The sequence below is a fragment of the Cricetulus griseus genome, chromosome 3 (assembly GCF_003668045.3).
Source record: "Cricetulus griseus strain 17A/GY chromosome 3, alternate assembly CriGri-PICRH-1.0, whole genome shotgun sequence".
Lineage (NCBI taxonomy): Eukaryota > Metazoa > Chordata > Mammalia > Rodentia > Cricetidae > Cricetulus > Cricetulus griseus.
In genome coordinates this window covers 171199244-171215590 of record NC_048596.1, presented here as the reverse complement: position 1 = coordinate 171215590, position 16347 = coordinate 171199244, and the positions used below count along the sequence as shown (strand labels likewise).

At 53.3% G+C, this 16347-nt stretch overlaps 1 protein-coding gene across 8 annotated transcripts in view; it reads right to left on the bottom strand.

Annotated features, from left to right (window-relative positions):
- The window catches only part of Adgrg1 (adhesion G protein-coupled receptor G1), a 29617-nt gene extending 14527 nt beyond the window's left edge, over positions 1-15090 (bottom strand). Inside the window, exon 1 of one of the 8 annotated variants that reach the window (XM_027405676.1) lies at positions 14775-15090. The gene's annotated coding sequence lies outside the window, so the exon portion shown is untranslated. Of the gene's footprint in view, positions 1-4383; positions 4529-12461; positions 12592-14774 lie in introns of those variants that run through there. The other 7 variants (XM_027405675.1, XM_027405680.2, XM_027405679.2 and 4 more) reach the window with 7 other exon arrangements.
- Between the last annotated feature and the right edge of the window lie 1257 nt (positions 15091-16347).

Below are 16347 nucleotides of genomic sequence, written 5' to 3'. Positions count from 1 at the left end.
ATGGAGGGGTCCTCCACATGGTGGGCAGCAGTCCCAGAGCTCACTTTCTCTCCCGAGGCCTGAGTCACTTCCACTGCCATCCTGTGTGGACCTGAGTCACCTAGACACTGCCAGCTCCTGGAAAGCCCATTTCCTCCTCGGATGGAGGTGGAAGTTGAATGGATAGGACTAGGAAGGCTCTGGATTAACCCTTCCCAGGCAGCCACCTCAAGTGTCCAGTGGGACCCCTTTATACCCCCTGTGGTTACAGGTTATCCCAAGGGTTTCCCTCATAGCATCAGGCCTTTTCCAGGATATCCTGAGTTCTGAATGGCAGATTCCCACTGTGGTCTGCTCAAAGCCCGAGTGAGTCTACATGATACTGGTTTCTTCTCAACCACGCACAGCCACTAGAGGTGCCCCAAACTGTCAGTGCACCGGGACCCACCCCAGGAAGATGCTTTGAAGACTATGGCCTGGGTCCTGAGCACATAGCTCAGGTGGGGCTCGGAGCTTGGCTTTAGCAGTGATGGAAAGGCCACATGTGGGAACCGGGGGTACCCAGCAGCTAGCTGCACTTAGGCAGCATCAGAGCAGGGAAAGGGCCTGCTGCATTTACTTGGCTGTGAAAGAACAAGCCCTGGACAGGGACAAGGGGTAGCCCACCTCTCCTGATTCCTGTTCCATCCTCATGACATGGCACATGGCCCCCCAGTATTTGGCAAGGGGCTGGTCATCTGAGGGGCCTCCCACAGCTTAGCCCAAAGGAGATAAAGCCCATAATGGGAAGGAGGGAGCCAACTAGTTTCCAGGTCCGAGCCTCCTATGATCAACCCAGGGTCTCTCCGGGGAGATGGAGGAGAGGTCCAGTTTACCACCAGCTACTTTCTAACACGGGGATGTGGAATGTGTTCCTTGAGAACTCTGGAGGCTCAGGGAGGGGATAGGGGACAATAGGAGCCTTCAGAGTATAAGCATGCAGAGCTGCGAGCATGCATGCCCACGAGCCAATGAGTGCACACTTGTGTGTACTGGGTGAGGAGAGAGAAGAGTGCACTGGAGTGGACTACGTTATCTCTACAGAGGAGGAGGCTCATCCAAGGCCAGAGTGGGAGCAGGGCACATGAGCTGGCACAGGGTGGCATGTGGGGCCTCATAGAGCGCAGAGATGAGAAGATCCTCCTTCTGACACCGTCCAGGCTTGGCCCATCAGGATAGCTCCCTACTTATAAGTACTGAATATCTAGATGCTGAAAGGAAATATGGACCCAACCAGGGGACCAGTGCTGCCTCCTTGCTCAGCCAGAGCTCACTTGGCTATGCCCCCAGCTTCAGAGCACAATGCTTGCAAATGCTGGGCCCTGCTTTCTTCAGCTGCCCCATGCCACAATTGGGTGACTGACACCCAAGCAAGCTGACCCCTCCAGAACCTACCCTCACTGAGAAGGAGCACTGGGGTCACAGGGCAGCACAATGACTTCAGGCTTCAGGAATCTGTCTAGACTGCATGATAATAAGAATCAAGTTGGCACCTGCTGGAGGCTGGCAGGTTCCCAGGCCTTACCCACTAGGTCAAGACTCATTTTTGTGTTTGTTTGTTTGTTTGTTTGCTGGCTGGCTGGCTTGCTTGTCTCACACTTAGCCTGGGCTGGTCCCCTGCCTCAGCCTCTCCAGTGCCAGGATTATGGGCTTGAGCCACCGCACAGGTCACCATTGCCATTCTAAACCCAGCCTTGCTATAGGACCACATGGCTAGCACAGGCTTCACCTTCCTGTGATTCCCTACCCATGCCTATGAGGTGCAACACCCCTCTGCCAGCCCTGCCCCATGGGGAAACCAAGGTAGGGGAGATGAGGCCATTGAGTGCCAGGCAGCTGAGGGCCTGTGGGCACAAAGGACTCTAAGCCTCTGCAACTGATCCTTCCACAGCTTACTGTTCCTACAAGTAAGATATGCACATGGGAGGCCCTAGGAAGGCCAAGGATCATCACCAAGCAGGCCTTGGCTACTCCCTTAACTGCCCTTACAGTAGTGTAACATCTCCACTGTCCTCGGATCAGGCCTCTGCCTCCTCCACAGCTCCATGGTGACCAGCAGACAGCAGACAGTGTGTGGGGCGCAGAAGGATCTATCCAAGATGGTGAAAGGGACTCTGGAATCCAGGTCCCCTCCAGCAAGCGCTCAGTGCCAACACCAGCAGGGCCATTGCCACAGTGTCCCAGGGCTCTCAACTCTATATTCCATTCACCTTCCACTAATTCTGTAACAATACTTATGCAAAGATAGGGAACTTAAAATGCAAAGGGCTTACATCACTTCCAAGATCACATAGCAAAGGGAGAGCCATGCCATGGCTCAAAGCAAGGCGTCCAACCTCAGACAATGGTTCCAGCCACTGTGGTTACTGAGTCCCTTCCTTCCCTCAGGCTCCCTGGCCTTACTGTGGGGGAACTTGCCACTTATCTTCTGACTAGGGAGACTTTGGACCCTACTTTATCTTATGCCTTAGCATAGGAAAGACTTTGATAAGTTCTGCAAGAGAAACAGCACCAAGCTTACTGGGGCCAGGAAACCCTAAACCAATGTGACGGTAGGACCTTTTTCAGCATGGACACCTGTCATTCATGTGAAAAACAAGCCTTCAGATACCTGTACACCACACACGTCTTTATGTAAGTGCATACATGTGTACACACACATACACAGTCTCCAGCCCCTGTCGTTCTCTGAGCTGTCCCCAAGGCTATTAGCTAGCACAAGATGGGCCACTGAAGTCATTTAGGTTGCAGTGATCCCCAGGGCCTCTCATCACCATCTGACACTTCCAGGCAATGGGTCCCCTGCGAGCTCGAGGTGTACTCAGGATGGTCCTGCCTCCCTTCACAGGCAACAGAGATTCATGGGGGAAAGGGCAGTGCCATGCCTGACCCAAATGATCCATTACATCCTCCCCTAGCAGGCTGGGTTTATGTCCTGATCTCCAGTCCTAAAACACTGGAAATATTGGAGAGAGTGAGGAAAGTGACAGTCTCAGGATGTAGCTGTTCAAAGCCCCATGGAATCTTGGAGCCAACCAGAGAGTCTGAGAAGCTAAGGGAGAGGGAGTGGGGTAACCCCTGGGGGACCCACATCTGTCTTACTATAATTAACCCAATATGGGCTAGGGCGTGGGCAGTTCAGGGACTCTGGTGCCAGCCCTGCTCAGCTGCTTGTCCTGGGTGTTCCAAGTCAGGCCAAAGCCAAGGGTCCAGCACACAGTCCTATCTCATGGGCCACTGTGGCCAGCCTCTTGGATTAGTACACAGAGCCAGCATCCACCTCTCAGGGCTGGGTGGCAGCAGTTACAGGCACAGAGGCCAGACAAGCTCTGCGGCCACCTAAGCCTGCAATCTCAGGCCAGTCTGCCTCTCAGTGGGCCTCAGTTTCCTGCTTTGTCTGTCCTCTGCCTGTTACTTGGGCAGATCCAGGTACTTGCAGGTGAAGAAAGATCTTAACCTCTGAGCTGGCAGTGAGGGACAAAGAGGATGTCCAGCCCTGGCCAGACTTTCCTCCCTTTCAGACCACAGCAGTCTCTGTGTCTGCTCGAAGTTCCCCTTTCCCATCTGCTTTCCTGAGTTGCCCAAGGCCACCCACTGGCTTTCTGGGGGCTGCACTGGGCTCTCCTGACCCAGGCAGAGTGCCCATCTGTGGACTGTAGGATCTTTCTGTTCCCAAGGTCAGCTACCAAACCTCCCCTTTTCTCCTCCTCCTTCCTGGCCCAGAGGCTGCCAGCTTAGGGACACAAAGCCAAGCAGCTCCCAACTACCACTGGATCCAAGGCCCCTGCAGGGAGGAGACAGGAGGCATTGACCAGAGCCCCCTGCCAGCTCCCTGAGCACACAAAGGTTCCCTCAGCGCCACCGTGACACCCACAAGCAGGTGCTGGCCCCTGCAGTAACACAGTTAGCATCAACAAGACACTTCAGAAAGGCAGGGCAGGACTCAAAGCTCTTTGAGCAACTAATGCATTTATTTGCTTGTGTTTTGAGATGGTGTCTCTCTATGTAGCCAGCCTGGCAATGAATTTATAATCCTCCCACCTCAGCCTCCCAAGTGTTCAGATTACAAGCCTGAGCCACCAGGACTGGCTTCTAATCTTCTTAAAAACCCATGAGATAAGGACCATGACCCACCAAACAGATGAGTATGAGGTCCCTGGGAAGTCAAGTCACCTGTCAGGGTCACACAGTGAGGAGTACAGATTGCATGGGAATCCGGGCTAGCTCCAAAAGAGGCTGGCTCTCGGATGGAAAGCTTACCTGCTAGTGAGAGCCTCTATTTAGAAGTGACAGTGAAATGCTCTCCTTGGGTTAAACTGGCTGCCATCTGCACAAGGCTACAGTTAGGGGACAGCATGAACTTACCCAGGTGACCATGGATCACAGCTCCTCTATGGCTCTTCCCAAGGCTGTGGTGCTTCCAGCCCTCCTCGTCCAATTATCTCTCCCAACCCTTCTCTGAGACCTGTGCTGTGACCACAGCTGCAGCTGACTCAAAATGCTCAGCTAGAGAGGGAGGGAGTATGTGGCTACCCCCCAAGCACTTCCTGTGGTTCTCCTGACTGCTTAGAGGACCAGCTACGATGCCCCCAGGGTCCCTGGCAACCCACCACCGTTATCTACATGTCAGTGTCAAGGAAAGAGGGGGTGCAGGGTTACAGGAAAATGAAGAAAGAGGCTGCGGAGGAAGAAAAGGAGATGGTACAAAGGGTGGGGGGAGAAAGGAGATGAAAGAGGGTGGGAGTGAAAAATCTACCTGGCTTCCTCCTCCAGGCAAAAGAGTGGGCGAAGACTCCCTGTTTGCAGGCAGCAGACGGCTGGATTAAGGGACACTCTCCCGTAGTGCAAGGGGCTGAAGGTCGCATGGAAGACTGCCCCCCACAGTCACCACCCCCTTACTAGAGCTTCAAACAAAGGGGGCAGGCGGGAAGCTGGGCTGAGAAGACGGGCCTCCAGCGCCAAGGGGGAGGAAGGGGCGCAGGTGACAGCAGCCCCTGGCAACCGTTCCCCTGGCAACCGTTGGCAGCTGCATGGACTGCGTCACTGCCTGGCTTAGAGCGCGGGTTCTCTAACTTGAATGTACCAGAGTGTGAGTGCTTTTATCCTGAGGCTGCCTGAGCTAGGCAGGCACTGGCAGGGACAAGTTGGGTTCATGTGCCAGAAAGCAGGACCTAGAGCGTAGGCCATCTCTCTTGAGAGGACCTCAAAGCCCCAGAGCACCCAAGCTCTCTACAGAAGCAGAATGGAAGATTTTTGTATGAAATCTTCCCGTTAGAGCACACTGTTTTGTCTTTGTGTTGTTTTGTTTTGTTGTAAGAGGCTTGAGGGAAGGTCTTGCAATGTAGTCCAGGCTAGTCTTGAACTTGCTACCCTCCTGCTTCCGCCTCAAGTACTGGGATTACGGTGTGTCTCACCACTTCTGGCCCTCAGCGACGACTTTAACACCAAATAGTTTTAGAACACACTGGGAACCAGACCCTCAACCAAATGATAACTACTGGAAGCTGGCATTCTCTGTCCCCTACCATTGGCTGCAGTAAACAGAGTGTATGTCATTCTTCCCTGAAAACTCCAAGTCTCCAACTCCTCCTAGAAGCCTTCCCAGATTGCCATAGCTCACTCATAATCCCCTTTCTGAGCTCCTCCTGCCTTTTTCCCAGAGCTCCCTGGCTGGGGTGAGAGCCTCTGGGCCCCTCTATACTTGCCTAGGAAGAAAGCAGGACAGAGTCAAGGCTTCTGGCTCTTTCACTGAGCACCTGGCTCTGGTGTTTTAAGAAGCTCATTTCCACCACTCTGTGTGGTGAACCAGGTTGAGCCCATGCTGAGACAGGACCCTAGAGACTGGGGAGGGAATGTGATTGCTCAAGGCTGCCTAACTGGTGAAGAGCAGGTTCTAGAACTCAAAAACAGATGTCAGCACCTCTAAGCACCCATCTTATCCTGTGTAGTCCCGTCACCAAAACCATGCACATCCAAGCTTGATTTGATCTCCAGGACAGGATGCTCGCTTCCTTCTGAGTGGGCACAGCTCTGCCCTCTGTGGAGCCTTCCTACCCAATGAGTCAAAAAGGGAAAGACATCCAACACTCAGGGTGAGCCCTGAGCTTTGGACAAACGAGTAAGAGTGGAGAGGTGTGCAAAGGCCTCCAGCTTCAGGGTCCCAGAGGCACAGGGTCCCAGGCCTCTGCTGAGTGGTGGCAAGCCCTTCCCCAAAGCACCAGTGGGAACTCCAGGGGATCCCACGCCTCAGGTGGAAGGATTGGCACAGGCCCTGGGAAAGGCAGCAGGACTTGGAGCCTCGGGCACGCTAGCCCAGTGCCTCTAGCCCATGGACCCAGGCCAGCAGGCTGTTGCGGTCAGGAGGCCACTATTGTCTCACTGCCAGAGTCTAGGACTGTTCAGGCTCTATTTTGGGCCTGGAGGAAGAGGAAAAGAAAGCAAAGAAAGGAGCTGCTGTCCTGGGTAGGGGTGGGGGTGGAGACACCTTCCCTGCCTCCAGAAAGAACTCCAAGGCCTACTAGCTGGGAAGGTAGCCATGTAGGACCAAAAGACCCTGGGACCTCAAAGAAGCTGGCAGGATGCTAAGGCTCCGAGGACCCAAGGGGAGGGACCCCAGTCCTTTACACTCATTGTGCTCACTCACTACAGCAAGAAGCAGGGCACAGGCTCATTCCCATCTACAGCTCCTGTGCCTCCTACCCACTTTCAGCCACCAGAAACCTGATGTGGCCAATTGCTGCTCAGAAACCACGGCCTGAGTTAGACCAGACTTTTCCCCAATGAGCTTCTAGGATGCTCTGAGCTGAGGGGAGGAGGGGGATCAGAAATGTAAGTCACATATCCAAGACTCACAGAGCAATACAGCTGTCAACCAGTGACCCCACTCCGGTCCCACCTTCTACCGCCTCTGCCTTCCTCACAGTCACCAAGTCCAGTGCACCTCTAGCTTCACCCCAGGGCCTTTGTGCACGCTTTCCCCTCACCACCGTGTGTCCTTTCTAAGACCTCCCCTCTGACTGGCCTTCTTGGGCCTTCATTCAAATGTCCCCTTCTCCTGAAATGCCATCTGTGACTCCCAAATTCGAATTGTCTTCTGTGCCCATCATTGTGTTTCTAGTCACCTGGTTTTATCTGGAGGCTCTTGGTCATCTCCGAAGTGCCCTGCCATTAGCTTGTTTACTATTCTTCAGTGGCATTTGCTGTCTTTTCTCTTTAAAGTTATGATGGTTGTTGCTCTGTTTTTTCAGTTATATGTATATGCACGTTTGTTTCTCTGTGTATCTGTGCATGTGAGCGTGGGTGCTTTGGAGTCAGAGGTATCAAGTCCCCCTGCGCCTGGAGGGACAGGTGATAGTGAGCTAGAACTCAAACTCAAGTCCCTGAGCTGCATCTCTCCAGCCCGTCCAGCTGGCTGGCTGTACACATCTAACATCCCTGCTGATACAACATGGGGACCGCAGCAGGTGCCCAGTGCTCCTAGTTGAGCAAATGAGACGAGCTGAGGCTCATGCCTAACACTGTAGATCCAGGCTAAAGGTATCTGATGGAGGGGCAGAGCACTGAGCTGTCCCCAGCCTCTGACCAGGGAAGGAGGGTTGGCACCTCTGCCTTGGGTTGGGCCAGTGCAGGGGGATCCCAAGACCACTAACAGCCTGAGAGCTGAGAGGGTCAGAAACGCCAGGCTAACTTCCCCTTCAACACACAGTAGCATAATAAATCTCTGAGAAGTACTGAAGCACTCAGGTTCTCTTACTCCTACCCCACCTCATGGAGAGAGGGCGAAGCAGGGGCGGGCACTCCAAAGGCTTCTGGATGACATAACATCTGAAATTTGACTAGCAACTATGGAAACCAAGCCCCAGGTTTTCTCTTCATATACAGGCAATGTTACCAATCTGTATTCCTCAAGGGCCTGCTCCTGTGGCATGCGATTAGGGAGCCCAGAAAGAAGTCTCACTTAGAAAGTGAGGTCACAGTACTATTACTTTCACGACGCATTCCCTGCTGGGCTCCTGCAGGAAATCTGAGGTGGATCAGTAAGAGGAAGAAGGTGCTGAGGTATAGGAACCCTGGGTGGGTGCCTCTGAAGACTAGGACTAGGCACAAAGAACACACTAGGTCACAACAGGGACGTGCCTGTGAGCCCCATGACATGCCCCTGCCTCCACACCTCACTGCCATCTGTGGGGAGTGATTCTCCTTCCCATTGTGCAGCTGAAGAAACAGGCTTGGAGAGAAGGTGTTTGCCCAGAGTCATGGAGCTGGTAAAACTAGACCCTAATTCAGTCTGTGACTCCTCCGTTCACACGTCTCTATTGTACTATTGCAGCACCCCTGCTCTTGCATTGGCAGCCCCACAACAGAGTGTTAGCTCACCATGCCACTCTGCAGAGGTAGAAATGGAGGCTTAGAGGGTTGCAGCACAACCCTGAGCCTCACAGCTGAGGGACTGGGCCAGACCACCCCTCTCCACTCACGTGGTGTGTGAACAGCCCCTGTCTTCACAGATCACATTTACTGCAGCTTTGAACTCTGGTTCCCCTGGCAGGGGGACAGAGGTGGCACACCTGCTTATGCTGACACCCATGGCAAGGTCTCCAGGGAGAAGTGCCAACTGTCTTCCCCAATCACAGCTGGTACTAACGAACCCTGTGCCAGGTTCAGAGGTCAGACCCTACCATCAGAGATCCAAAACATGTACAAGAGGCAGAGACCAGAAGAGCATGGAACAAGTATTGGCAAGAAGGTTCCTTACTGCCCTGCCCACTGCCCACAACTCCAGCCAGGTGGTATCACAACCGGTGTTGAGGAGGAGGAGAGGGGCAGCCTGCCTGCCTGCCTGCCCAGATTCAAGACTATAGAATAAGGATGATCAAGAGGCCCCAGACTCTGCAGGTGGCTGTGTGCCCTTCCTGTACAAAACAACTTTGCTCACTCCCAGTTCCTCCCATGCTGTCTTAGAAAACACCCCTGAAGGTGTAGTCAGATGCACCAATGGTGGAGCTAGGTACAATGACCAGCAAGGTAATGGCGGAGCATTATGTCACCCACAGACATCACCCATGTTCTGGGTAACACTTAACCACTCTAAAGGGCATGGTCATTGGTGCCACCTCTCCAGGTTGGGAAAACGCATGCCTGGAACAACTGTGAAGACCTCATGACCCCCTCAAGGCCCTTCCATGGCTTCTCTGGCAACTTGAATACTTGAAAGGATAGAGTGCTCACAACCTCCAGTGAGAACAGACATTGTGACAAAACAGGAACAAATTTGACCAGAGACAAGTGACCAGGTCTCTGCCACCATGAACTGTGCAGGGAACCCCCCCCCACACACACACACCTGCTTCATCATCTCTGAAATGTGGATAAAAATTAAGCCTTGGAGGAGCAGAAGTACCAAAGACAGAATGAGGACCTTGGGCAGTGAAGTGATGCTGAGGCCATTTGGCACCTGCCCAGATGATGATACAACAGTCGGGAATCAGGCCCAGGTTCAGCATGACTCAGCTGCCTGACCAACCTCGGAGGTCCACCCCTCACACTTGTCAGCATCAAAACAGGTGGGTCGGGGGCAGTTGTCACCTACCACAAGGTCAGAAACCCAGGCTTCCAGACATAGAACCATGCCCTGAGAAATAGGATCATCTGGGGATGGCCTCTCAACCCAGGCCCCGGGGACCAAGGGAACTCATTCCAAAAGAGGAGTGGCTGGAGGGAGCTGCTCAGGGCACCAGCCTGGCTGGAACCCAGGCATCCCTTCTGAACCCAGGAAAGCAGCCAAACAGGGCCAAGATCTAACAGTAAGCAATGCCTAAATGTCACCTCCCCTTGCTATGCCTTTTCAAAGGGGTCTGCCATCCTTTCCTCCTGCACTTGAAATTCTAAAAAGTAGCCTCAGATAAATGACGGTGGTGTTAACTGTGAAGTCATCTCTTTTGAAGACTGCAGAACACAGGAAATCTGATGGCCCTTAGTTGTGTTAGAATGGGCTACATTCCCACTACTACTGAGCAGCTATGAGTCAATGAACACAAGCAATAATCTACTGTAAGCTTTCTCTTGCAGTCAAGTAACATTTGAGAGGTCATGAGAATCTGTCTGTCTACATCTTACTGCTCTGTGCACTTGAGGACCCCAGATGGAACTTGAGGAAGACAGCCTCAAAGGAAGTGACTCTTTAATACAACTGATTGGCTTTCAGGTGACACACAACAAGGGCAAGTTTGGCAGTAAGACCCCAGGTTTTAGGAAGCAGGATGGAGTCCCAGACATGACAATCCTCAGAGCAGCAACCAAGACCTTCTCAATGAGTTTTGTAAGGGTGTGGGCTGTCTACAGAGTGGAGCCTTCCTATGACATCTTTGATAAGGGGCAGACTGTTGTTCTGGGATAAAGTCTCTGCTATTTTTCCAGAGAAGGTTCCAGAATGGTATCAATAGCAGCACAGCACTTACAGAACTGGGAACGATGTACTTAAAAATCTCATGGTTCCCTCCACCCTCTTAAGATACCATTTTCACTCCTGTTTTAAAACTAAAGACAGATTGAGTAGCAATGGCACATGCTTTTAATCCCAGCACTCAAGAGGCAGAGGCAGGCGGATCTCTCTGAGTTCAAGGCCAGCCTGGTCTATAGAGTGAGTTCCAGGACAGCCAGGGATACACAGAGAAATCTCAAAAAACCAAAATAAGAATAATAATAATGAAAACAAGGGACAGGGTGGTTAACACACCTGTCTAAATTCACACAGCTCTGGCACTGAGATGGAACCAGGCAGCCCCAGAGCCTACACTCCTAATTACCTGTGCACCTATCCCAGGGCACTGCCAACTGGGAAACAGAGAAGGTCTGGGGCAGATGAGACCTGCTCTTCCTGAGCCCCAGCAACATGTGACTGCCCCCTTCATCTCCCATAGCCTCTTCTAGAGATTCAGGTATCTTCATTCTTGCCTTACTATAAATACGATTCAGAGCAAGGAAGTTACTTGTTAGACATGGTGGCACATATTTGTAATCTTGGCACTTGGGAAGCTGAGGCAGGAGGATCATGAGTTTGAGGGCAGCCTGGGCTACATAGTGATATCCTGTATGAAAAAGAAAAAGGAGAGGAAGACTGAAGAGGAGGGGAGGAGGGCAGAGGAGAGGAGAGGGCCTCTTGTTCAAGGTCACCATTCGAGGATCTGAACTTAGCTGTAACTCAAGCACCCCCAAGCCCCTGAGCAGAGCTTCCTGAGGGCTCGAATGCTGCCCTGTGTTCCAGCAACAAACCTTTCCAAGAGACAGGTCTGGCTATTCCCATTCACAGACAAGGAAACTGAAGCCCAGAGAAGCTGTGCACTTTGGCAGTGTAATATGAGTGTCTAGTACCCACCCACTTTCTGTCATGGGAATTGAGAATCCAGGCAGATATTGCTGGAAGGAAGGAAGAGGCCTGAGGATAGAAGGTCAGGATGAAGAGGCAGTAAGGACAGCCTTCTATCTCATTTTAGAGTCAAAGTGGCCCTGAAACAGGGAAAGCAGGCTGAAACTATTAGCCACAGAACCATGGATGCATCAGGGGACCAGAGCTGGCTCTAGGAAAGCTGGCTCCTTATCCCCAGCCCATCTCCCATTAATGTGGAAAGGACTGCCTGCAGATGCTGGATGCTCTGTCTGCATCTCCCAGTGAGCTCTTATCATTGCCTGCCTGGAATTGTACTCCATACATCGCCAAGGTCAGTGCCAGCCCAGAAGCCTGGTGCCCAAGCATGCTAGCCTTTCTGCCGACACACAGATCGGGCTAGTCAGGGCAGGCTGACTCGTTTCAGTGTCCAGCTCCCCCACAGGCAGTGGAGATAAGAAAACATGACGTCTCTGGCTTCGGTATGCCCATCTGTCCAATGGGAGAGAGAGAGACAAATGCTAACTCCCCATGATTCAAGTGCTAGTCTAAACGTTTTTGTGCTAGCTCTGCCACACTCAGAGCAGCCCCCTGAGGATATGGTTAAAGATGAGGAAATAGAGGCACATGTCCAAGCCCACACAACCAAAAAAGGTACACGCTAATGTCTCTTTGAGCAAGCCTGCCTGCATCCCATCACCAAATGCATGGGCTTACCAGTGGCAGGGTGTGAGCTTATGCCCCCCAACAACTAGCTTAGGGCCCAGACGAAGACCTCCTTGCATCCCAAGAGAGACAGAGGGAGCAGCAGTGGGACCTGGAGTCCCAAAGATTCAGATCCCTTGTAGAGGAAGCCTCCTCGTGCATATTTCTTGTCTTTAAAGTAAGCACTGAGCCCAGATTGAAACGTTCAGGATTTTTCCAATCCAGGCTGGACTCTCAGGGGGGAACTTGGGATACATTGGGGCCTAGAACTGTGTCTCAGACCACCTCACGCCAGGCACACCAGTGGTTAGCAGCAGGATAACCTTAGTCCTTCTCCTCAATAGCTCAACCTTACCTCAGAATCTACAGGATCCCCAGGGTCCCCCAGAAATTCCAGACAGGGCTGGAGGTTCAAAGCCTGGAGCAGGGACAAGCTCTCAGCCGAGCAAGGACAGCTTGCCAGTGCTCCACCCACCGCATCTGAGAGGCCCCTTTGTGCCAGCTCTGCCCCACCCCCTATTTGCCATCTGCCAGGTCCCTGGGGGCTGGTCACCCTCAGCTGCCGGGTGCGCTCACATGATGCCCCCATCTGATGTGAGTCAGAAGGCAGGGCCACCCTGAGGACCAGGATGGGCATATGAAGCCCTACTCAATCACACTCCCCACCAGTACCTCTAACACCCCTCTCAGGGCCCTGCCCCTTCCCTTCCCCTACTGCCTAGAAGTTCACCCCACATCCCAGTGAGAGTTAAGCATCCACCAGATAGGAGATAATCTACGGTGGCCCCTTCATGGCTGTCCTGCCCATGTTGCCTCGTACCCTTGCCATGTAGGATCCCTATTAAGCAGGCCATCACCGAAGAACACACTGCCTATCACAGCTCTGTTTGCTCTCTTCCCTTCCCGCCCTTGTGGCTGGACTCTCACCTCCACTTCTCTCTCCTTGGCCAGGAAGCCATCCCTAAAAGCCTGAGTGAGGCTCAATCTAGCAGTCAGGGGCTGAGTAGCCAGGCCAGATCCATAACACTCCTCTGTCCTTCCCACCCTGCTGCCCAGTCCTCTCAACACTGCTCCCCCTGCACAGTAGACTGAGACCCTCTGGTGTGACACCAAGTATGCTGAAGTGACCCATGTCACGTGGCAGTACTGTTACTGGCCCCATGCCTCCGAGCTTCCATTGTTCCCCCAAACTCTTCCCATACTGTGTTCTCTGCCATGGACATTCCACCCATGCATTCTCAGACACAGTCCCTCCCCTTCCCTTCTGCCTAGTTCAGAGCTGGACTCACTCCTTCCTCACAGACCCCTAGCTCCTGCCATCACTTCTGGTCCACTCATCTCCCTCTGCAACCACACCTCCCCACCAGACTGTCCCTAACAGGATGGAGATGCCACATACAAGCCAGAGAGAGGCCCAGGTGAAGTGGTTTTGACCAAGGTGAGCTATATCTCAAGTTCCGGGGGCTCTAATAGCAAAGGGAGATAAAGTCTGACCCCCAAAGCTAATACAGTCTCTGAGGAGGGCAGGGATGGCCACACAGGGACTGCCCTGCATTCTAGAGACCCCTCAGCGGCCTGCAGCTCCCAATGACCAGAGCTGCCGCTTCCCACAGTCTCTGGCTCCTGGGAGCCTGCAGAGAGGAGGGCCACCTATGAGTTCCAACTGACCTTATTTGTCTTGTTGCTCACTGTGCCCTAGGACAGTAGGGAGCACTCAGTAGGCACCAAGTGAATGCTTACAACAAGCCACCTCCGCTGGCCTTCTGAAGGAGGCCTACGATTTTCCTCACTCACGTCAGTCATCCCACGGCACAGCCATTCAAGAGGGGAAGGGGGAAAAGAGGGATTCTGCCTCTACTCACCCCACCCCCTCAGTAAAATGAGCCCCTTGGAGGCCCTAACGGTCACCACCAGATGGCTGGTTGGAAAGTGGGGAGGACAGGAACCCTGCCCCCATTTCCTACACCAAGCGAAGGGGGACTAAGGTCCTATCAGGCCCAAGCAGCTGGGGGCCCTGAGGTCTTGTGGTTAGTAGTAAGGAGCTCTTGGCCCCTCAGCCTCACTCCTGGGACTCTCACTCCAGGTGCCTCCTGTTCAGACCAGATGCTGCACCAGGCCTTCCTTCCTGGGTTTCAGGTTGTTAGACCACCCTGGTTCTCTGAGGGGGGGTCCTGTCCCTGAGGGAAGCTATAGGGGAGGCCAGCTTCAGGGGCACCATGATCAGTCCACCATAGTGCCCTCTTCTGGAGCCTGGCTCTCCATCTCTGCATGCTGTGTGACCTCAGGCAAGCAGACTGCCCTCTCAGAGTCTCCCTTCCCCCACGTCCCAATAGGAGAAGAGATCTCTGTGGACAAGGCCGGCCTTGAACTTGAGAGCCTCCTGCCTCTGCCTCCCCCAAATGCTGTGATTATGGGTGTATGCCACACCCCCTGGCTGAGAACAGAGATCAAAAGGCCCACAGCACAGACGCCACACTGCTGAGCCCAAGACCATACCACTCGAGCCTTGGTTTTCCAAAGGCCCAATAACAAATGGTTCCAAAAGTTCTGTCCCTTCTGATCCTGTCCCCTTTCTAGGCAGCTTTCAGTTTATACACATCTCTAAGCTAGAGGCACCCCCACAGTTGTACTCATCTGAGTTGTCCCCGCGCCCCCAGGATCCCCTTACCTTCTACAGTCTCCTCTTAACAGCCGTCTCTCCTCCCACCTACTGGCCACCCTTAGTCCAGTACCTGGTGCCAGGCAGAAGGAGCCAGACAGCTGGCCCAGCTTTCAGGGTTCACCTCCAAGGCTGAATCTGCCCATCTGGGTCTCTCGTGGGTAAGAGTGTGTGAGAGAGTGAGAGCTAGCAAGTGCACTGTCTGGAAGGAGGCAGGAGGCTCCGGCTCCCCTCTCCTACAGTCAGCAGCCTGTAGAACTAGAGGGAGGGCTGGGACACCCTCCTGCCCTCGCTCAGCTCCTCCCTTCAGGCTGGAGATGAAATGACTGGCTAACTGTGAGTCATGGCTTTCTCAGAGGGAGGCAGGAGGAGGCAGGGCTGGCAGAGGTGAGGCGGGGACCCTGGGGGATGCCCATGACTCAGTCCTGGCAAGTGGGGACCTGGGTCTCACCTCTAATCACCTCAGAATCCCAGTGCCAATTTCAGGAATGGGAATGATCTGGGATGACTGTGCCTTCTTATGCCCCTGTTATCAAGGTCCATGGGGCTGCTCCCCTGAAGTTCTGTCAAAGAAACCAATTTGCCATGGCAACAGACCACTCAGATGCTGGCCCCTCCTCCAGGCCCAGCCAACTACTGCCCCTTCCTGAAGGACAGTCTAACCTCCTTGGCAGCAGGCAGAAGCCAGGAAGGCACTCCTGGAGGAAGCGGGTGTCAGGCTGCCTGGCTTGAGGCCATGCGTGGCTGATTGCTGACCCGTGTCTCTGAGCGTCTTCCTAGCAGAGAGCCAGACCAGAGTTCCCCCACTCTCCTTCAGTTTCAACCTTTCAAAACCCATGTCATGGACACCAAGACTCCAGGGACTTCCGGAAATAGCCTTCTTTAGGCTGTCTGCTGAGCCAAATGGGAAACTGAGGCCCAGGTAAAGAGCCCTTCTAAAACCTCAGAAAGAACAATTTGGAAATGGGCCAACCCCACCATGCCTGCTCTGGCCAGCTCGCTGTCTTCTTTTCCTTCCAATTTTGAGGTTCACTGGTCCTGCACGGTTGGGGATGGGTGGGGGTGCTTTGGATAAGCATGGCCGCCGGAGTGAAGTCTTCCCATCTTTCCTCTCCGTATAGTATGAGCTAACAAGTGCTAGGTTTCAAAGTGCTGTGAGGATTTCACAACCTAATGAGGGCGAGTGGTAACAATAACAACAGTGGTGGTAAGAGAGTAACAGCAATCACACTGACTGCATTCCAGCCTCCCACGTGCCATCTTCACAGCACCTGCCCAGACACTTATGAGTGGCAAGAAATAGTCTCCAGGAATGTAGTAATAAAGAGCAAGGCAGAGAAACAAAACTCAGAGAAGGGAATTAACTTGTTGAAGGTCACACAGCTGGGGATGTGGAGGGGTCAGGCAGGAGCCCAGTGGTCCACTTGACAACGCCTCCGCTACACGAGGTGAGATGACCAGACACAAGCAGTGACTTCTCCAAAGCCACACTGCTAAGATGTGGGTGAGCCTGTGGTTCTTAGCAAACATCTAGCAGGTACAGGCCCTTAACCTCACCATTTCCACCATGTCTCCAGCACAC